This window comes from Calonectris borealis, chromosome 9 (assembly GCF_964195595.1).
Source record: "Calonectris borealis chromosome 9, bCalBor7.hap1.2, whole genome shotgun sequence".
Classification (NCBI taxonomy): Eukaryota; Metazoa; Chordata; class Aves; order Procellariiformes; family Procellariidae; genus Calonectris; species Calonectris borealis.
In genome coordinates, this window is record NC_134320.1 from 13,177,827 (window position 1) to 13,200,000 (window position 22,174).

The 22,174-nt window shown below is 38.9% G+C and overlaps 1 long non-coding RNA gene across 1 annotated transcript; it reads left to right on the forward strand.

Annotated features, from left to right (window-relative positions):
• Nucleotides 1-16,604, forward strand: LOC142085576 (uncharacterized). Its single transcript, XR_012674767.1, has 9 exons — nucleotides 1-278; nucleotides 364-427; nucleotides 673-771; nucleotides 881-1,053; nucleotides 2,421-2,999; nucleotides 3,353-3,473; nucleotides 3,567-3,781; nucleotides 15,961-16,057; nucleotides 16,475-16,604. It is a non-coding gene; the product is annotated as an uncharacterized LOC142085576 (long non-coding RNA).
• Nucleotides 16,605-22,174: the final 5,570 nt, after the last annotated feature.

Genomic DNA, 22,174 nt, shown 5'->3' on the forward strand with positions numbered 1-22,174 from the left:
TCTAGGTAGAGAGGTTTTTCCTATTATGTAATTGTTATTAAATATCAATATTAAAATTTAATATTCTTTGGCCAGTTCTAACTTGTAGGATGAAATGTGGGAAACTGTACTCTATGGGTACGGGCAAGTGACTGGAAGACGTGTGAAACGACAGGACTTGACCATCTGCTAAAGACATCTAGGAGATTTACAGATCTACAAAAGACCTGTGGTAATTTATAATCACCATGTTATGATGAGATTAAGAGTCTTTTGATGTCACACAGGAGTGTGTTACAGTAAGTATCTACTAAAAAACCTTATTCCTGCTGTAGTTTTAAATTAATATTGAAAACATTTCTCAAGTCATTTCTCCTTTCACAGCTTTGTGGTGGATTCCCTACAGACAGTGTGCATGGGGAAGAAGCTGCTGCACAGTCCAAACGTGGTACCTTCTTAAATCCACCCATTTCTGTGATGTGTTCTGTCTCTATAAAAATGCTGGGGATAAGTTGAAAATGGTATTAGTAGTATGGTATCTGAGTGATAAATGGTTTCTAAGTGCATACGGTGATTTAGGAAGTATTGTAATAAGCTAAGCATAGTTGCTTAGGCTAGAGAAAGTGGGCTAATTGAAACTATACCATAGCAGTGGGGTTGTAAGTCAAACTGCTCTTACTTCATGTGTTGTAGGGAGAGTGAATCATGCCTAAAAACCCCCCACACTGGAAAGTCATCCAGAGAGAAGAGATTACGTTTAGAAGAGCTTTTTTTCCCAGTGAGCTACACATGGTAATTTGCATCTGGTATACAATGATATCGGCGTACTGAATCGCAGGAAAAGCAGGTATTGGTTGGGGTCAGGATCTGTTTTTAAGATTTATTTGTGCTCAATATTTAGCAAGAAGAAAAGAAATATAATTAGAAGACCATGAACCAGGGTAAGGGTTGTTTCTTCCAAAGAAGAAACAATGAGGGGAGGATGTCTGCTGAAATAGACCCTCAGTCCAGGCAGCTGAGAGATGTCCACGGAAGGAAATCTGTTCAGCAGCCCATAATCGCCCAGAGTTCCAGGTAGATGTTGATCTTTTGTTCTACCGATTTCCTTTTGGTAACTGTTTTCTGCTTTGCAATCAAGAGCCAGAATAAATTTGACCTATGCTTTTCGTTATCTGGTGACAAAGGAGTCTAAGGCCAAGTATTGGTGGACACTGGTTGCTCTTCAGGGAACAAAAAATGTTAGTGCAGCAGCATGCAGGTGGAGGCAGAATGCCTCACCTCCACAATGTTTCAGAGTTCAAAGGGCTTGGGATATATTATTTCCTAGTTCAGTTTGATGCAAAGTGGTAGCTTGCAAAAGGAAGCCTACAGTGGCAGGTATTGGCCAGTGCGCCTTTGCCAGGTTCCAGTTCAGGAGAAAACAGTGTTTAACTCTGGGAATAGCCGTATGTCTTGGAGATTCCTTTGCAGTGACTGTGACTGGACTGAGTCCAGTTTCTAGGCAACTTTTCTTTCACCGGTATCTGACTGTCTGTCAGCCGATGTAATAAAACGGGATACTGAGCAGTAATTCACAATGGCTGAAATGTATGGTCAGATGATCCCCCTACAAGAAAACTACTTAACAGAGTATTCAGATCATATGTTTGCAATTCAAAGGTCTATGTTATTTAATGATATATTTAATTGAGGCCCATTTTTCTCTAGCCTTTTGATGAAGCCTCTAGGTTCTTGCTAGTTGTCTTATTTAAGGTAACTGTAAGTAGCCCTTGAGGACTGTAGCACTTTGACAAACCATGGAGGGAAATGAGACAACAGTCTAGAAACGCCGTATGGCTTTTGTAATTTTGAATAGGTGTCCAAGGTGTCAGAAAGTAATTGAAGTAATTTGGTCTCTTAAGAAAAATGTTGCATGCATTCAAGAGCATGCAACATTTCTAAAATGTTTCTAAAATTTATCTATTTCATATATTAAGTACAATTTTGGGGTCAAAATATTAACAGGTACCCTTTTTATTCATCCTGGTTTGTACATCTGCAGGCTTTTTTCCCAGTATGTTTGGGAATGTTTTGATACTTACAGACCACATTTTCAAAGCTGAGTGTGAAAAGTGGTAGCATTTGTCTTGCTTGCTGAATATGCTAAAACCCAGTAATATTTAACTACTTTCTAGACTATTTAACTAAATATTTAACTAAATTCTAGACTATATCCTCTTAACTGCCAGCTTGTTTTCCTAGTGAAAAAAGATAGAATAAAATAATAGGTGTGTTAATTGCCAGTTATAGTACAGCAGGCTATGGCAACCTCCTGTTTTCTGTGCATAGGGTCTCTATTTTAATAATACCATGTGATGGAGGATCTTTTCATTACAGTTAACCAATGTATAACAGTAAGATTTCTGTAAAAAATGAGATTTTGATGCCACCTTGTTTTTCAGTGGGAGAAACAATGCCCGGAGAAATTAAAAAGAAAAAGAAAGAAAAGAATCTGAGACCATCTCACCTACCCACCCTCATGGACAGTTAGTAAGAGGTAGAGGGTTTGAGGTTTTTGCCGTTATAGGAACCTAGGGGACGTTCTCGCTCTGAATCAAGTCGAGCATTGATGTGGCCATGAATCCTTGAAAATCCCTGGAGAGGTCTCTCAGTAAGTATTGAATTAAGTCACTTCCTGACCTGCTATCCCACCCTGTCCCAGAGAAGTCCTTCCTCCGAAAGTGCGTGGGAGACAATGCGGTGTTTTGAAGACAGAGAGTCCAGAAAAGCAGGGGAGGTGAACTCTTCTACCAAAAATACAGCAAACATACCTAGTTCTTGTCCCCTTTACCCTAGGCAGCGCTTTCCTTTTGCTGCCAACATGCACCACGTTGAAGTGCAGTGCAGGTCACCAGGCGTAGCCAGAGACAGAGAAGTCAGTCACATGTTTATGCCTACTGAAAAGACATCTGCAGCTGGGTTTTCAGTGAAGTAATGTTTGAGCACTAGAAAAACGCTGTGAGGGCATACAGTGTGTCAAGGTTTGTGCGAAGTTTTAAAATCAAAGAGTTGACTTTCCCTTACTGTTGTGCTACCCGTAGGTGCAGCATGTTACCAGAGACTTTACCAGTTTTTGAAGACTGGTATTTGTAGAGAGCTGTTTCAGAAAGGGGAATATTGATTGCTACTGCACTGAGATCATAAATAGGGGATGTGTATAATGTTTAAGTGCTAAGGTTGTATTTTAGTATTGCTATTCAAGCTCACGTACATCAAAGCAAAGCCTGGACTTGTTTATGATGCTCTTAGAAATCTTCCTCTGTATGACACATGTAGTAGCATTAATAATGATATAATTATTAGTAGAAGTAATTTATATTATGGCAATGTCTAGGCACTGCAAGGTCCGAGCCTCTCCATGAAGGATCTCCGTGAAACAGAGAAGCAAGGAGACAATCTTGACCCAGAGAGTAACAATTTAGGCATTAGTCTACAAGTGGATGGATCAACAAAAGGTGTGGGAGGAGGTAACAGTAAAACAAACCTGGTCAGCACTGTAAGCTCCTGTCGTAGTTCACCAACCTAACTCTTACCATTTTGTACCATAGACATCGTGGCAGCAGGGAACTAGGGAATCTTTCACCACTTTACAGTTCAGCAAGGAAAGGGTGAGGTTCCAGCAGTGAAGGACACAGAAGAAATCGCTGCAGTTGGTGTACAAGATGTATGGATTTTAAGTAGCCTGTTTTGGGCCAAGTCTTTCCCTGAAGGGAACTCTTGAGAGTTGCTGAAACTGTTCCAGCCTGCCAAGCAATCCTGTTAGGTAAGTGAAGTGCTGTATTTGGGGCTTTAAAGTGTGGCTGAGCTGTGAAAATCTCTCACAAAGGAGTGAATGTTCAAGGTTCGTAACTACAACATGTATATATTTATTTATTTGTAAAGCATGAAACAGGGAACACTTCCAAGCCTGGAAGGAGAGGCATCATAATGTTCAAGCCTGTTTCCCTTGCCCATCCCGGGTTTCATAGAAGGAAATTTCAGGTGCGTGGGCTCAGAGGAGTCGGGGAGTCCTCTGAGAAGTGGGCTTGAAAATACCTCGCAGTTTGTTGTAGCAAATAAGTTGAAGTGCAGAAGAGAGGCTGAGAGGTAGCAAAGAATTGGTTAATCTTGAAATGTAAAATACATGAAAAATCTCGGCTACAGTTCTGATTTTCAGGAAATACGTATTGCTGGGTCAGATTCTCTAGGATTTTATACATTGAAAAGTTTTACTCCTTCCCCACCTGTCCCCCAGGTTACGCATACAAATTTTTCTTCTTAGTTTTTCTTCAGCTTTTAGATCTAGGTTCACAATACTGTGAAGTAAATGTATTTACTTCGTTTATGCCATACCATAATATGATAATATTTGCCTGTACAGAGTTTCATAATGCAAACCTCTGTTGAGAAAGGTTCAAAAGTTCCAGCAGTAACTTCTCCTTGTTCTGTCTTGGAAAGAAGAGTAAGATTTCTTTGTGCTCTTGATTCTGTTTACTCCGGTGCTTTCCTGTCAGCTTGAAAGGATCAGAACAAGTCTGTCCTAATAAAAACTGGTTTTGAAAGATTAACATTTAAACACTCTTATCTTCCCCATACCACAACGCTGAATGGATTCAGCAAAGCATTTAAACGCACACTTTAAATTGAAGTTTAATTGAAGTTGCACAGAATCAAGTTTATATTTGTGTTATTTTAAAACACGTTTAAGGACCGTTAAGTGCATGCATCCTTTCAGGAAACCTTTATTAGACACCAGAGGAAATTAATTATGTCTAGATTTGATGTAACCTTAATATGCACTGGGATTGCTGTCCATTAGTTTTTGTTTTTAATGACCGGAATAGAAAATTAAAACCAAATGAAATATTTAGAAAACTATTATTATGACTACATCAAGCTGATTGTGCAACTAAAAGGCTTTAAAAATAGTGAAAAGAATATGTTCTGTAAATTGTAGAGATACAAGTCTGTATATGTTTCATTTCCAGCTGTTGAATGTGGAAGTGTGTGAAAGCTGATGGTTCCATTTAATTTTGCTTCTCTGCTAACTTAAGACTATAATCAGACAAACATTTAAAAAAAGGTTGATCTCTTCAACTTCCTCTTACAGTTGGAAAAATATTTGACTGTAGGAGGGCAGTAAATTGAGTAGACTGATTTAATAAAAGACATTATCCTTTTCACATATCTCTAGTACTTTTTCAGTTAGGAAAGAGCTAATGTATTTCTTAAATATACTTGCAAAGAAGGAGAGGAGCTCCTTAGGCAGTGTAGCACTGTTTTTCCTTGGTTTACAAAAGGGACACAAAGTTAGTCAGTTTTGCTGCTTCGAATTTTTGAAATTGTCTTTGGAGCAGTTATTTTAAAATTCTAACCTTAGTGAAACTAAAACTTGTTTTAACTTGGCATGATTACAGAGGAATTTTTTTTAGAGTATTGGCTTCATTGAGAGGGAGTCTTAATATCACCTCTTAAGTGCCTAAGTTCTTATACTCTGGTTCTTCTATAATTAATGGAAAGGCTCTTTCAGACAGTGATTTAAAACCTACTTCTAGAAATATGAATTTTACAATATTACATAAAAAAAGGAAAAGATAATATTCAGGAAATTCTGCTAAACAGACAAAGCAAAATGCTGGTGCATGGATATCAAATTTATTGACATGGATTTTCTGATACAAGAGGCATATATGAATGTGGGACTCTCATTTAATATTTCCCAAATGAGATTAAAAAGGTAAAAATTAAAAGTGATTGTTCTAGTAGTGTGTGCATAGGAGACCTGGTAAAAATTGTAAAGTATTCAGTATTTTGTAAAGTATTCAGTAAAGTATTTTGTAAAGTATTCAGTATTTTGAACTTCAAAGATGGACGTTTCCTGAAATGTCACACTTCCATTACACATGGCTTATAACCTTTAAATGTGGTTACAGAAAAACAAAACGTATTTCAGATTCAACACATTAATCCTCGATGAGAGATGTGCAGAGCTGTCATTTTCACCAAGCATTCATATACGGTCACTGGGGTGTTCCATGGGTCTGTTCCACACAGAGACTTTGCCTTTTAGCAGGTAAACACAGATTTTTTTCTTAGCAAAACTGAGAAAAATCTGTCCTCAAAGAAAAGCAGCTCTGTACAATCTGTAGTGCTACCCTCTTTTTTCTGCAAAACCTTCAAGAGCTAAGAAACCCATTTTGACCACGCTGCCATTACACTGTGCTTTTATTTGCAATTTTTTTTTAAAACATCTCTAGTAAACATCGTCAATGAAGCTGCATGTTATCGCCCGAGTGCCATCTGGAACAATCAGACTTTAAACCTGACTATTTAAAAATGAGGTGATTAAGCCAATAATGCTGGATAATATATGGTTTCTGTATTTCCTATTTTGGTTTGCAAATTCATTCATAGTATGTGCTAGCCCGCGTACCCCCAGCTGTGTTCAGTTTTTTGGAAGAGTGGCTTTTCTGATTAGTTTATTATTTATTTGCCAAACATTATATGTGCAGTGGGTCATTAAGTAACATGGCACTGAAGCTGTATTGTTTTTTGGGGATAGAAGCGTTTCCAGAAATATTTTTAAAAGAACAAAGGCAAATTGTTCAGAGGCGGAAAGTCAGTGGCGGTCGGATCCCTCTGCCCCCCTGACTTTTATTCCATAAATCCTGACAGCGGGTCATTTCTGAGGGAGGAAGGAAGCTGAATGCAGAAACGTCTGTGCTAAACGTCTAGCAACTTCGGCACCCGGGCGGTGAACGCTCGTGACACCAAGCAGGCCCGGGCAGTGGCTGGCGGGATGGGGGAGAGAAGAAGAAGAGCAAAGGCAAGAAAACTCCTGGGTGGAGATGAAGACGTTGTAACAAGCGAAGGCAAAAAACCCCAAGTGATGGAAGGCCGTCACTCGCCACCTCCCACCCGCAGAGCAATGCCCAGCCAGTCTCTGCGCAACCGCCACCTTGGCGGGACACCCCCATTTCTTCCCCCGCCGCCAGCTTCGCTGCTGAGCGTGGCGCGGGTGGCGCGGGGCGTCCCTCTGGGCAGGCCCGGCTGCCTCCCAGCCCTCGCCCAGCGCCAGCCTGCGCCCGGGCAGCAGAGCGGGGCAGAGGGAAGGCCCCGGCGCGGCGCCAGCGCTGCTCAGCAGCAGCCAGAGCGCTGCTGCTGGCCAAGCCCTTTTAGCCACAGATCCGAGCCCCAGCGCTACAGGGGCTGCTCCCAGTTTACCCAGTCCCGGCCAGAGCCAGGACAAAACCTATCCAGGAGAAACCACGAAGGAGAGACTCGCAAAGGCTGCTGTTACACGGAAAAACACGCAAGGACGGTATTTCACCTGTCTATTGCAACAATTCTAGCTTAAGTCTCTTGGATTTTGGGGGTTACGTGTCTTGTTAGGAGAGATGATAAACTGATCTCAAGCGGCTGGTGGTTTATTGACCATGACCTAGTTCTGGTGGGGTGAGTGGGAAATATTTCCTGGCTGGCTGAGAAAAGCTCTGTGCAAGGTTGTCGGAACAGTGGCGGGAGGGGGGGATGGAAGGTAACTCCTGAGAGACTGCTCCGGGCACTTAGGTAATTGGATGACAGGAGCTATCCTGGAATCCATATAGAATAATTCAGACTTGCTTGAAGTCATTAAAAGGACTAAATCCACTTCAGAGCAGCAGTGTGATTTTGAGTACAGTTTCTTTGGAGAGCCCTGCAGTGCGTGAGCGTATGTCTCTCAAAGACAGACAGATAAATTAGTGCCCACAGTACTTTTCTCAAATGGATTTGAGTTTTTAGCAGTTAAAATTCTCCCCATGGAGACTAATGATTCGCTATTACCTCAGCAACCCCACGGGACTGTGCTATGTTTTTGAACACAATGTTCTGTGGGCTGCACAGCTTAGTATTTATTTCAAATTGTCTGAAATTTGTCAGTAAACAGTGGTGGAAAGTGTAATCTTGTTCTTCGGGTCCCACCGATGATACACATTTCCAACGAGTTGCATGATAATAAAAATGATGGCAAATGGCCCCAGGGACCTGGAAGCTGGGCCAAGCGAACGGTGAAAAGCAGCGGCGGCGCTGGGTGCGTTTGCTGCCGGGGCTGCGCGGCGGCTCAGGGGCGGCGCAGCCGAGGAGCTGCGGGACGGGCGGAGGTGAGCTTCAGTGAAAGCGTCGCTTGATTTTTCTGGCCTCTGTTGTTTACCAGCTAAAGCTGAAAAACCTATGATCGCCCAAAGGAATTACAGCCTTAGTCTTAAGCTCTCGAGATCTCTCATCTTAGAAGCTTTTTAATTGATTTCAAGAGTGTGGGAGAAATAATATGATACATAAGAGACAGCACCATTTTGGAGTCATTTGGGGGAGAGGATATAGAGAAATTGGTTGCAAACACCCCCCCCTTTTTGTTAAAGAATACAGAGTTCATAACACCTAAACTTTTAACCTGTAAAATTGTTATTACCATAAACATCACTAACATGGCAAACAAATTATTTTTTCCCTTTTTTTCCTGATTTTATAATAATGGTATAGATACAAAGATAGAAGCCAATTGCACAGAATAACTGCACATTCTGGAAAGAATTTTGATCATTGTTAATGTTTTGAAAAACAAAGGCTGGAATGGCTGGAAAAAATGAATGTGCACTGTAAATTCTCACAAAAGTGTGTTTAATTTATCAATTATGGACAATTTAAAGCACCTATATACTTATATTTGAAGGCACTTCTAGAACCTATTGTATTACCATTATCATTATTATAATTTCATTGTGATGGTTTGATTTCAGTGTTACAAAACTTTGGTTTCAATTGTTACACATGTAAGGTCATATTAAATTAAATAGTAGTTTAAAAATTGATTCTGATAGTTTCAAATATAGATATGAAAAAGTAAGGCTGGAAGAAGTGCTAAATACAGAATTTTGAAAGCATTCTTATTGTGACTCACAACATTTTCTCTTTTTCAAATGTTTTTTTATATGGTATTCACAGACTGGAAAATATATTTTCTTTAGCTAAGAGAAACAGGTTGTTTCTTCAGGTATTAAGTGAATTAAACTTGTTTGCTAGGGACTTTGTGTAGCATAAGCCCCTAGAAGAAGTTGGTTTCCCCTGCTTTCCGTCCCACTGCAGGCCAGGGACAGCAGTGCTATGGTTAGGAGAGAAGGGTGCTGACCAGTTAAATAGTTGCTGACAAGCAAAAATCTTTAATGGTTGAATTCTGCTAATCTTCCCTCTTGGGATGTACTAATTTGGGTCTCTCCTCTCTACAAACACAAGTTGACAAGAAACCTTGAGGGGTACAATTAAGTTTGGAGCCACAGCTCCTTTTTCAGAATTGCCTGAAATCAGCCAAAGATTAAAACCTGTCTTGACAGGCAGTGTGGCTGTGTAAGCACTGCCTTCCTAGGAGAACAGGCGAACCCTAACCCCTCCACAGGTCTCCTTCCTCAACCACCACTGCCAGTCCAAACTTTGTTCCCTCTGTGATTTTTTAAAAATGATTTCTCCCCCCTCACCCCCCTACACAAGTCCTTAAGTCTTTGCCAGGTCTGAAGCCAGGTGCAATAGCTCACTCTTTTACAAAATAAAAGTAAAAATAAAAATCACTGTTCTCCCACGAAGTGCTGATTGAAGATATGATGGCTCAGTACTATATTCGGTTGATAGTTTGTATTTGGTTTGAGTTTTAGATGCCTTATGGCATCTAGGGAATGAAATATGATCCTATGTTATTTTAGTGAACTGACTTAAAATGTATCCTTTTAGCCTCATGAAGATATATAAAGCTCAGTGTGTTTTATAAACTGGACATTACTTCTATTCAAACAGAACGAAAGCTCTAATGTTTTAGTTAGCATTCAGAACAATATTTTTGTCTTTTCTTGCTTTGCTTTGATTTTTTTCTTCCCATAGATCCGTAAGTATTTTTTTGCTCTGAACAGGAAAGTTGTTTCTAGTAATGTGTTAGAATGTATTTGTCTCCCCTAGTGTCTAAAATGAATTCTTCCTTATCCTGCATTAGAAGTATTACAACCTCTCCTCTGCAAAAAGTACATTCTGTAAGAAGTTAAAAACAGTAGGAAATCAAGCTAAGAAACAGGTGCCAAATAATGTAACTGTACTTTTCACAGTTATGAGTAATCTGCACTTCTCTTTCCTAATGCCTTGACTAAAAAGGCTTATTTAGTGTCTGTGCGTCAAACTGTAATATACTGCTTCATTTCCCTCATAATTTCTGAAGCTGGGAGCTAAAATAATGTTTTTCTGGGCCTTAGCACATTGCTTGATCTTGCAAAGTCTATTTCATGGTCTGCTAGACCCTAATAGAGATTGTTGGTAATGAGATAACATTTATTTATATAAAAGTAAATTTACTGCCAGCTGCCTAAAACTTACAAGCAATTGAAGTAACAGGTTATTTTAAGGTTTTCGTTCATTTTATCAGTATGTAAGAAAATATATGGAGGTCACAATTTCAACTTCCTAAAAAACCCCCAAAATACTGTATGTTTATATGGCATGGTATCAAGACATAATGTCTTCGCAAACTTTGAAATGAGGCTGTATATTAATGCTTCTGTTGGAGATGCATTTATGTTTGGAGCTTCTGCTTCCCAAGCCATTAAAATCATTTGGCAATAAATGTTACACCTCATTCAGTAAAATCAGATCTTACGTGCATCTGCTATGTAATCAACCTTAAAGCTTAACCATATGCAAAAAGATGGGGAATTTCTATAGATGCTCTTGACAGGCTTTGAGAATGACCTTGATATTAGCTGTGTTAATAGCATTTCCAACAGGGAATCTGCAGTAGGCTTTTTGCCTAGAGCCACGTTGTAAATTATTGCTGCATTGCAGATTACAGTTTATTGTTCAAAGGAAGTTCAAGGCGGAAAAATTACCATTCTAAATTCCCAAGTGGTATTGACCAAACTCCAAATTCCCAAGTGGGATCAATGAAGGCCAAACTGAAAAGTCCAGTATGACAATATAGATGCTGTACAAACCAAAGAGAATCAAAAGATTTTTCTTCCCCCAGAGGGTTCACTGTGCTGTATGCACCTTCTAGGCTTTAACTGAGAGGATGTGTCCTTTTAGTACGCACATGGAGCTCTATTTTCAAGTGGTGGTGACGTGAATGCCCATTTCTGATGTTCTGAGGATGTCTTGTTTAGATGTTGCCAGTGTTTGGGTGGTGAGTGCTTTCTAAAATCGGATTTCTGATTTGAGGTCATCAAAATCATGTTCCTTTTGCAAACGTGAAACACGTTATAAACAACTAGACATCCAAAAATCTTTATATGAGCTCATGTATGCATTTACAGTAGGGGGAAAAAGAATATTGGGAAAGATCTATCTGTTGTTCACAAGGTTAGTAATTGGATTATATATTGATTTTAAGTTCAATTCTGTATCTATAGAACAGAGTGATAATGTAATGAGTTCAAAGGTTTCATCAGTTCAAGTTCGAAATAGTGAAGCCATGGCTTAGTTTTGTAGGTCATATCAAATCTGTGCCAATAACTCTTTAGGTGATGGCACATTATGTGTGCACCAACTACTTTTAAAGGGGTAGAGACTCTTAAAAATGTCCATTAGCTCTGTTTTATTAAAACCTTCATATGCAGCGTGCTGGAGACAGATGATTAAGACTGTAGTGGCCTCAGGCAAAAAGGAACATTGTACCTAACTTTCAGAAACCTCTCCAAGTTATCTAAGATAGTAACTTATTTTCTTTTAAAGATTCAGGATCACAGAGCTTTCCAAGGCTATGAAGCTGGCAGTCTTTACTGCACAGGAAGGTTTACTGAGAGATTTAAGTTTTATAATCAAAGCATATTAGATGGTTTAAAATATGTACGCTACCTTTTCATGTAAATTTATACAAAACACAAGCAATGTGGAAAATAATGTTTTTAAAAGGTTGTAAGAGAAAGTTTATAACAGTAAGATGGAGCAAAAAATAGCAAGCTTTGCCAACATTGTGGGAGGCAGGATTTTAGATTTTGCAGAGGTATATTTTATCTTCTTTTCTTGTTCTTTTAAGTGGTGTTAGGTTGAAGTTATACAATTTTGGCTGTGTGTTTTTTTTTTCCTGGAGAGAGCATTTGTTCCTTTTTTTTCCTGCTTGGTTAGTTAAGTTAAGATAGAGCATTTAAGAGAAATTGTGCTTTCATTTTATACCAGTCTGAATCTGGAATAACTAATCTGGAATTTGGAATAACAAATTGCATTCATATGCAGTTAGTCTAGAACTAGATGGACAGAAAAAGAGAACCTAGCTACAGTATTCATTGACGAGCAGGATGGAGATGAGACTTTGAAGAGGGAGACTTTAATTAATGTCCAAATACTTCTATTAAATTCAGGTTTATGTTTTAGGAAAAGATTTAAAGTACAGGATCAGGAAATAAGTTTAAGGGAAAAATTCTCTTTGATTTGCACTTGATGCTGATGGGGGAGATACCTCGTGCTATTTCCCTGCCTTTCTGTGAGAGGCCAACATAACACACAAGAAAGTTTCAAGGGAGCCGCTGAGCCTGCGGGGTCAACTGTTCACCGCTGCACCCTCAGCTCTGCATTCCTGCTATCATCTTCATTTAGGTACTGGCAAACCTGCAGTTGTTTGGTTAACCAGTTCAAGCAGTTGAACTGAAAACTCATGAGAAAAACCATGCTTTTCAGCTCCTGGATTTCTGAATCGGCTCCATGAACCAGCTCACTGTGCAGCTGCATTCTAGTTCGCTCTCCATTACTGGGGAATAAGATAGGAGGGGTTGGGTAGGACTGGGGCAGGACACAGGTCCTGCACTCCTGGAGCCAGCCTGAGGGAGCACAGATGGTTGGCTAGGAGTTATAATTAGGTCTCTTCTGGCCAGTTTAATGTTATCTGTGATTGAGGAGACGCTAGCCATTCCTAAAATAAGTAGCAGTGTGTGCTCTGTGCCCAGAACGGCTGGCTGCCTGTCCTAGGATGGCAGGGTGGGTCTTGAAACAACATGTGGTTGGCACTCTGCCTTTTCCCCAGAATGGTTTTTTCCACTGAGGATAGGATTTTACCCTGCATCAGCAAAAGCATAATTAAAGCTGCAAATCAGCTAAGTAGTTCACTTTTCTTGAATGTAGGTTAATGCCAGAACAGATTTATTTTGTGTTATTTTGTGTTTTTCTTCCGAATTTATAACAGAACCAGAACTATCTGTTCTCCAGGCACTTCAATCAACCAAATTAAAGCACAGCAAACTGGTGAATAAACACTGTAATCAGTGTAGAAAGAAAACAACTAGTAATCCCAAAATACCTAATTCAGTAGCTATGCAGAGCCAATGATTAATAATAATACCACTGCATCTGTGGCACGGTTGCCCTTCAGCACTTTTAAAACACAATACCGAAAAGCCTCACAGCAAGTCCTAGGGGTCGGACAACTGGCTATTTCAAGTCAATAAGGCAGGCGCATAGTAAAGGTGCTGGAGTAGCTGCTGCTTGTTTTTTCAGAGTAGGGCTGGCCGTAGGGCTTTAGCTGATTTCAGCTGCCACATTGCATTTGGGGGCAGAGGCAGCCTCTCAGCAAGGCAGGTAGCAGATCTGACAGGGCTTAGGTCAAAAATTGGACCTTGGAAAATTGCAGGTTACTCCTACGTGCTATGAAACGCTCATTGAATGTGTTCATGGTCACTTGCTCTACTTCAGACTTTGCATAAATTCCCTCTGAGCTGCTGTCTTGTCCTATTTCATTCTTAAGATGAATATATGCCCTGTCTTGAGGCTTGTAGCGAGCTGACCAAACACTGACTAAAGAAGATAACGCGGACAGAACTTAATAAGTAATATGAAGAAGAGATGTCACTGTGCTTACCAAAAACATGCAAGACAGACTAAGCATCATCATTAGAGGAAATACCATGTATACTATCTAAGAGGTATAGCAGTACCACTGACATGAAATCATTTAGGCTGTGTCATTTCCTGAGTTGAAACCCAGCCTAGCATTCTAACAGCCAAGGCTCTCTCCGTGCTTGTGGTTTTTGGAACAATAAATGACATTTCAGATTTTGAGTTTGTTTTTCAGAAGAGCCATCATCACCATGATAGCCAGCTCCAAAGAGCAGCACAAACCTATCAATATCAGTAGAGACTGTACAGACACAATTTTGTATGCCTAAAGGTGAGTGCTTTCCCAGCGGTTAATTGTGAGGCACTCCCCACTCCAGTATCAGCCAATGCCAAGATCTAGGGTGCTACACTGACATTATATTATTGAATTTCTAACTTCAGCTGGATAAATTACTCTTGACTTTCTGTGGTAGGTTGCTATCTATTATTAAATGAGTCAACATCTGAAGCGCTGCTTTGCAGAAGTAGTGCTTTACAGTAACAGGCAAACTAGCTCCTGTACAATCTATAAAGCTATTCTTAATTTTCCTGGATGAAAGGTATTAAAAAATTGTAAATTATTAGTAATTTCTCAGCATATACCTGGATTTTTTGTTTTAAGCAAGTGGCTTAAATATTTAGAGTGTAAAATTAATAGGTCAGATCATACTGAAATGTTAAACTAACAGTTCGAGAAACTAAGAAGTTGCTGCGTTGTTTAAAATGTTAAGTATACATTTTATACCTGAAATAAGTGTTTTTCAAAGTAACGGAAGTTTATCTTTTAATTGAAAGGGGAGGAAAAAAACTTGATCTGAAAAGAGTATGTTCTAGGAACTGCAGTACTTTACTCTGACTGTTATATCTTTTACTAAAACACTATGTAATTCAAGATTGTTTAAAAAAAAATGTATTTTTTTTAATAGTTTAATCAGCTTAGGTTGATTTTTGAACTCAGGAAAACACATCAGTGCTGAGAGGCAGATGGAATTACAGAACTGTGTTAGAATAGAGCTAGTATGGTATAATATTGGTAAGAATTATTTTAATCCACTGTGCATTGCCAAGAACCATTAGCTTGAGAGAAAGCTGTCACAAAGATGTGATGTAGTACAAGTGGTAGCTGGAATTGAGAATACTAAACAAAATTATATGCAAAGCAGAACTGAAATGACAATTCTACAATGGTATCTATGTGTGTGAAACCCAGAATGAAGGTTATGGATGAAATTCAAAACAACAGATCTAGGACTGGTGTAATTATTGTGCTGAGCTATTATTGTAAACTCTTCATTCAGTGATCCTTCCAGGGTACCATATACAATGAAGTTTAGATGCTCTTAAGTAAAGCTGCATGCTCATATAGGTCGATTCCTCTTGGCAATGCTGCCAAGTCTTGTCAAATCTTAAAAAGGAGCAGCAAACTCTAGTAAGGTGAGGTGTTAGATGTGAGTAATTTCAGTGAATCTTGATGGATTTAGAGGTTTTTTTGAAGTGTAGAAGGAAGGCAGAGGGATACCGTGTCTCATGACTGATGGACATGTGAGCAGATGAGGTACGCACGACCCTCAGCTGTGTAGAGAAATTTGAACATGTGTTCATCTGAGGACAACACCTGACTGAGATGCAGCCAGGTGAGACATTGTCCTGGTATCGGCTGGGATAGAGGTAAATTTCTTCCTAGGACTGTGTTTTGGATTTAGTATGAGAAGAATGTTGAGAACACACTGATGTTTTCAGTTGTTGCTAAGTTCCCTGCTAGTCAAGGACGACTCTTCAGAGGCTGGGAGGGAGCATAGCCGGGACAGCTGGCCCAGCTGGCCAACGGGGTATTCCATACCGTGTGACATCATGCTCAGTATATAAATAAGAGGCGTGGTCCAGGAAGTAGCGATCCCTACTTGGTTATCGGTCAGCAGATGGTGAGCAATTGCATTGTGCATCACTCACTTTGTGTATTTATTATTATTATTATTATTATTATTATTATTATTATTATTATTATTATTATTCTGTTCTATTAAACTGTCTTTATCTCAATCCACAAATTTTACTTTTTTTCCCCCAATTCTCCCCCCCATCCCACTGCAGGGAGGGGAGTGAGTGAGCGGCTGTGTGGTGTTTAGCTGCCTGTCGGATTAAACCACAACAGACATCCCTTCATTGTGCTCCATTGTAATTCCCTAAGGTACCTAGCATGGACTTTGAAGCGTTGGATAAATTGGGAATATTTGGGCCTTTTATGATTCTTGAACCTTGACAGACACTGGGTTAAACTCTACTCCATTCCATTCCACTGTCTCCACTACCACCTTACACATTTGTTTTATGATAATTCCTAGATCTGTCAGCTGATTTTGAGGCCTTTCCACTTAAGAGACTGCACTTCTGTCCAGACACTCTGTAACTTGCAGAATTGAACTGTGTTTTAATGATATAATAAATTCCAATTTAGTGCTCTCAGTACTGAAAAATTGCTATGGGCACATGGCAAAAATGCTGACTGTGTAAAACCCTTTGCAGGTTCTGATAAGTTTTTAAATTATTGACAGGTTAATTTTGTACCAGTTCATTTATGCTGAACAGGTAGTATTTTCTTTTGTAGCCAGAATAATGTTCCATAAAAGTGTAAGCCAGCCTGAATTTCAGAATTTCTGCTTTGGCTAACTTGAAAGATGCAACCGTATGAATCCAGGTTCAGAACCACATACTTCTGCATAATGACAATGACTACGAGAAAACACTTCCAGCACTGTGTATGTCAAGGTCTGTAAGCAACACTGCAAACAACGGATACATTGGAAGCTGAAATTGCTATCTCATAATCTTATGACAATAATTTTGACATAAAATTATGATATAATTTGATAAGTAATTATTGCTTGCCTCTCAAATAACATGGGGAATGACAGAACTAAATTTAAAGTGTTCTGAAGCAGAAACACCAAATTAGTGATGGAGGGAAAAAAAGGTGTTTAGGAATGGCTGGAAAAGCAGTTTGCAAAGGTCACCAGTACATTTTGGTTTAAAAGTAACTTGCCTTTTCTGAGCACAAGGAGGAGGGCAGGCAGTATGAATGCAGGTTATGTCACTGGTTTGATATGGTCACAGACAACTATATCAGTGCAACCTGGCAAACTGCAGTGTGTTGCAGGAGAGGCCTGGGCTGGCACTTCTGGGGAGAGCACTGCTGTTAACGCCAGCGTATTGTGTAATTACTCTCACAGATCCTGCAAGAATGTTTTAAGGTGATTGAATCCCAAATGTGGAGTTGTGACTAGTGTTTAAGTAAGATCTCAGTTTACCTTTGAAAATTGCATAGCTGCAGCTGGCTGGGAATTGGCTCACTTTGAGCGTCCATGTGTTTTTAAATGATAGATAGGAAAACAATTTGGACTGTTTATTTTTAGGCCACTGTGAAATACTGATGCCTATGGCAGACTAATTTCTAGAGGCATTGTATATTCCTTCAGTACTAATATACTTCTCCTATTAAACTTACACATTGAAAAATTGGTCTTGTTCTAGTTGCCCTTGTCACATTTCCTTCCCTGGTATAATTTAGCTATGTAACCTAGCTGCAGTAGTAGGGCTGCTCTTTTTCTTCTATTTCAAGAAGTGTGAATGTCGTCCAAAATGTGACTGAGTGGGACTCCCACACAGATAAGATAAGAGGCCTGGTTACATCCACATTGTTTAGAGGAAGAAGTAGTCTTAGCAAATAAAGTAAGTCTTCCTAAAGTAAGATCCTATAAAACAAGACACCGCAAGTTGTTAGACCTCATGTTTGGCTACAGTAATGTAAGAGAACTCTACAGAGCAAGGAAGTTCAGATATTGCTGCCTTTGGCTCCTCCTAATTACTAAATTCCCTTATGTTCATCAGAATTCACTAGTAGTGAGAGGTTGCCAGTTTTGATAGAAATAACCAGAAACCTGAAGTGAAGGGTGAGAAGACTTAACATGGAGTTGTTGTAATGACTAATGAAATCAGAATGAAGGCTGAAGACATTGATGCTTATATGATAAACGCTACTGGGTCAAAATCTGAGCACTTCTGTACCCCAGGAAACTGCAGTTATATTTAGGAGAAAGGAAAAAAAAAAAGAAAAAAAAGCCTGAAACTTGCCTGTCAAGTTGCATTTCTCTTACTTATGTTTACTCTTTCACTGTTGTCTCTTCCGTTTTTCCTTTTCTATGCATTTCTTTCTTAGCCTTGACAAGATAGGTAATATTGTTACGTTGACACATTAGGATAGAATAAGAAATTTAGAAAAGTATTTTTCTGTGTGAAAATGGCTGTCAGCACAACTTTTCTGGTGTTCTTCTAGACTTCTAGTTAAAATATTAGGTACCGGAAGCTCCTTTCTAGCTCTTACCTCATAATTTAATCCACCAGTTTACCCTCTGGGCCACAGCACCAGTATTTTGTAGCTGTTCCTTTTCTCATTTCCTATGATTTCTCTTTCACACTTGGACTCTTTCATGAAAGAAAAATCAGCTCTTCTGCCCATAAGAGGTTGTCCCAGGTTGTCCTGCATGTGTCTGTTTTTAGTGACATGTGGCGATCCCTATTGTTTCAGCAATCTGGTAAATAAATAAATGAATACTTGGATAAAATTCTTGGAAATAAAAAGCAAAACACTGATGCAATAGAGGATACAATGTGGGGCTCCCAAATGAATAAGTGGATTTGCTAAAAGTTACTTCTTCATGCCACTGCCTGCTCATGTGCCCAGCTTAGTTTTAGGAAAAGGCATCTATTCACAGTGGCACTCAAGCACGTATTTCAGTGCTTTACTGAGTCAGAGTTTCAGTGATCTGGTTTTCAAATTATACTAAATTATAGAAATTACTCCCACATGGCTTTGGAGCATAACTCACCTTTTTGAGATGTTAGCCTTGTAAAATAAACAAGACTAAACCCCAGAGGGAAGAAAACCCACATTCCTTTTCTACATTTTAGGCACAGGATTCTACTGCAGCCAAGCCTTCCTCTTCCAATAAAAATCCCTGTGGTGAGTTCAAGTATATATATATTTTGTTTTTCTCTAATATGATCTTGGTGATTTGGAGAACTTGGAATTCACGCTCCTCATCTCATTGGAAAACTTTTATAGATATTACTTACTTGTAGCGGAATGGCACAGGCTTGAATACACCTGAATATACAGACCTGAATACAACTCTTTCGTCTTTTGTAGGCGAAAGGAATGCACTTTCACATCAGACTTTTTCTCTAGGATGGAAGTGGATCTGAAATCAAAATCTTGGAGATTTCTTTCCTTGAAACAGGCCCTTGAGGCTATCTTTGCGTGTCTGAGTAATGAACAGTCAGTTGCACTGGAGTCTTAAGCACAACCCTAAGGGTTTCACTGAAGAGGTTTGGGATTAATCATACGCTTACAATCGAACAGGTGTTTACTTGCTTTGCAGTGTTGCCAATCAAGGATCATCCCATCCCAATACTTGTCTTTTATGCTAAAACATGACTACAATACAGTTCTACTACTCTGACTCTGACTTTTCTCAGTTAGCCAAAATGAACGCTTTAAAATCCTTATCAACATAATGAATCTCATTCTCATATAATGTAGGCTTTTATTAGAAAACTGTAGTCATATGTCTTTTCTTACTCAGGGCTGATGATTCTGCAAGTATAGACAAGATGAATGTACGTCATTCTCTCTGGGATTCTGCGCATTTCTTATTTCTCACAGCTCCTTCACTTTTAGGGTGGACATTCGTTTAATCAGAGCAGTTCTGCCAGTCATACTTAGTCATTCCTGGAGACATAACCTTGGCTAGTAATTAATTATCCTCTGAATTTGTTAATGAATTCAGGTTCAGGACATCTTAATAAATATTCCTCTCTTATATCACATACTGTACCTATACCCTAGTCAAACATAAATTATCATCTTTAGTAGGCTGATACTCATGGCATGCTTGAAAAGATGGCTGAATTCTTTGAAGCTGTGATCCTGTAAGGTTAGGATCCCTATCAGCTCTTGGACTAATGGCAAATTATATCTGATAGAACGGCTCAGCAGCTTATAACATTAATGCTTTCTGTGCTTTTTATCATCAAATCCCTATATATTGCATAAGGTAAATATTCTTCTCATTTTTCAGAAGAGCAAACTGAAGAACAGCAGCGATGTCATTTGCAACAGAGCACAGGGACTGGGGTAGCACCTTTCTGGCTGTCTCAAGCCAGGAAGTCACTCTTCAGTCCTTGTTCCCCCTTTATTTGCTCGAATTTTGGAGGAATTCACTGTGCTAACTGGCGCATTGGTGCAGAAGAAGCAGCACTAAAACTGTCCCCGTTTTCTGCCCACCATCTATTCAGGGAGCAAGCAGTCTGGGAGGAGCTGCTTTCCTTCTAACTGCAAGCAGACTGCAGCCTTCACAGGCGGGTTAATGCCTTTTTATTTTTCTGTGGGAGTATATCTCGGTTTCCAACCTATGAATATAAACATTAGTTGGGAAAATGCAAGATTTTCTTATTGATAAGCCATGAAATTAAATTCTGCTTTGATCTTTGCTGGAAACGATCATATACATAAGTTTCTCTGTTTAGGGAAAATGGAGGATTAGTTGCATTAAACATCTAGAAAATAAAACAGAAGCCATGACCATTTTCCTGGGGAATAATGGTGTCATGTTATGCTTTATCAGTATAATTTATCTTTGAATTGTGTAGAAAAGAAATCCTTTTAAAGGCTATTGTGAGGAATAATTAAATAGATGAAAAGTGCCACTATTAAAAGTAATCAACAGAGTTTTTTGTCAGTTGTGACCAGATCCAAAACCTGTTGAAGTCAGTGAAATGCCTTACACTGATTTAAGCTGGCTTTCATATAGCTCCATATAATCATGAGTATGCTGCATGAAGGTTGTTGTTTTTCTCTACCATGTCATATAGTAAGTAAAATACTCAGAAGTTAGAGCAAGAATCAAAGAAGCTTATAAACAAATTCTCACGATCAGTCATGACTTAAAGCCAGATTTTGAATGCATTTAGATGCCTAAAGATCAGCTAAAGAACCTACTGGGCTTTTCAAAATCATGCAAGTGCTTTCCTGCATGACCAAAAGGCCTGCAGGTCTGTGCGTTGAAAGTTGGCTGTACACTCAAAATCTGGCTCCTAGATAAGTGCCTATTTGATTTTAAAAGGGATATTTAGTCATTAAGTCACTGAGTTGCCTTTGCAAATGCTACCCAGAAAAACAATTTCTTCTAGAATATCTTTTAGATTATCAGTAACTGCAATATGCAAACTTCAGTCAAACTAGGACCCCTGTCTCAGCTGTGAGTGGTCAGCAATGATTCTGGAACATATGGCTATAAAGTAATATGACTTCTAAATCATTCAAAACAGAAACTGTTTGTTCTATGCTGTTAAATACAATTATTATGCTGAATGAATTATGTGTTAAGAAAAAGATAAACAAAATATTTTAAAAGGTCTTGGGAAAAGACTGCAAAAACATATTGACAAGAAAGGTGTTAGTGCCATGATATAATAGAAAACTTGCTAGCTGATACATGAAGCAGAATAAATTGTTTTTCTTCACAATAGTTTTAACTCATGAAACTGATAGTAATGGAAACATATCTCCAAAGTCAGTGCAACTTAGAAGTTATGTAAATCCAAATTTTAACTTGTCTTGGAAAATGTCCTGGGAAAAGTCTGTATCAACTTTAAGAAGCAAGCAAAAAAGATAACATTGCTTGTACATCTGGGGTGGCATTTGAAGGTTTCTAGAAGTGCTTCATTGGCTGCGAGCTGAAAATTTGGAATCTGTGAAGCCAGAGTGTGTAATACAATGCTAGCATTTGTGGAAACTCTGTTTGTGTGTTATCAGATATTCCCCAAAGGCTCCTGGGTATAAAGTTTAAAGTTAAATAGTGAGTCAATGTAAAAGCCATTTAGTGTTTAAAACTGTGGAATGAAGAACAAAAGCTGTCAAATGGCCAAGATAAATGCAGCTCCCTTTTGGTAGTCGTTTTCAGGCATATTCTAGGATTTTGTATACTGTCTTCAACCCATAATTTATGAGAGGCAGTTTAATTGTCTTTATCTTCCATTGTGGACCTATGCAACTAAAAGATCTTTGCTTCCAGGCAGTGTGTAGAATTTACTACAGTCAAATTAATGACTCGAGCAACATTAAAGACACTATAGCATTAAAATGCTTTGTAGATCAAGAACACTCTATTATTAGTCAGCACAGTTTGTATTTAAGCTTTCTGAAATTACTTTATTCTCAGAAGAAACTGTTTTACAATGGAAGCCTGAT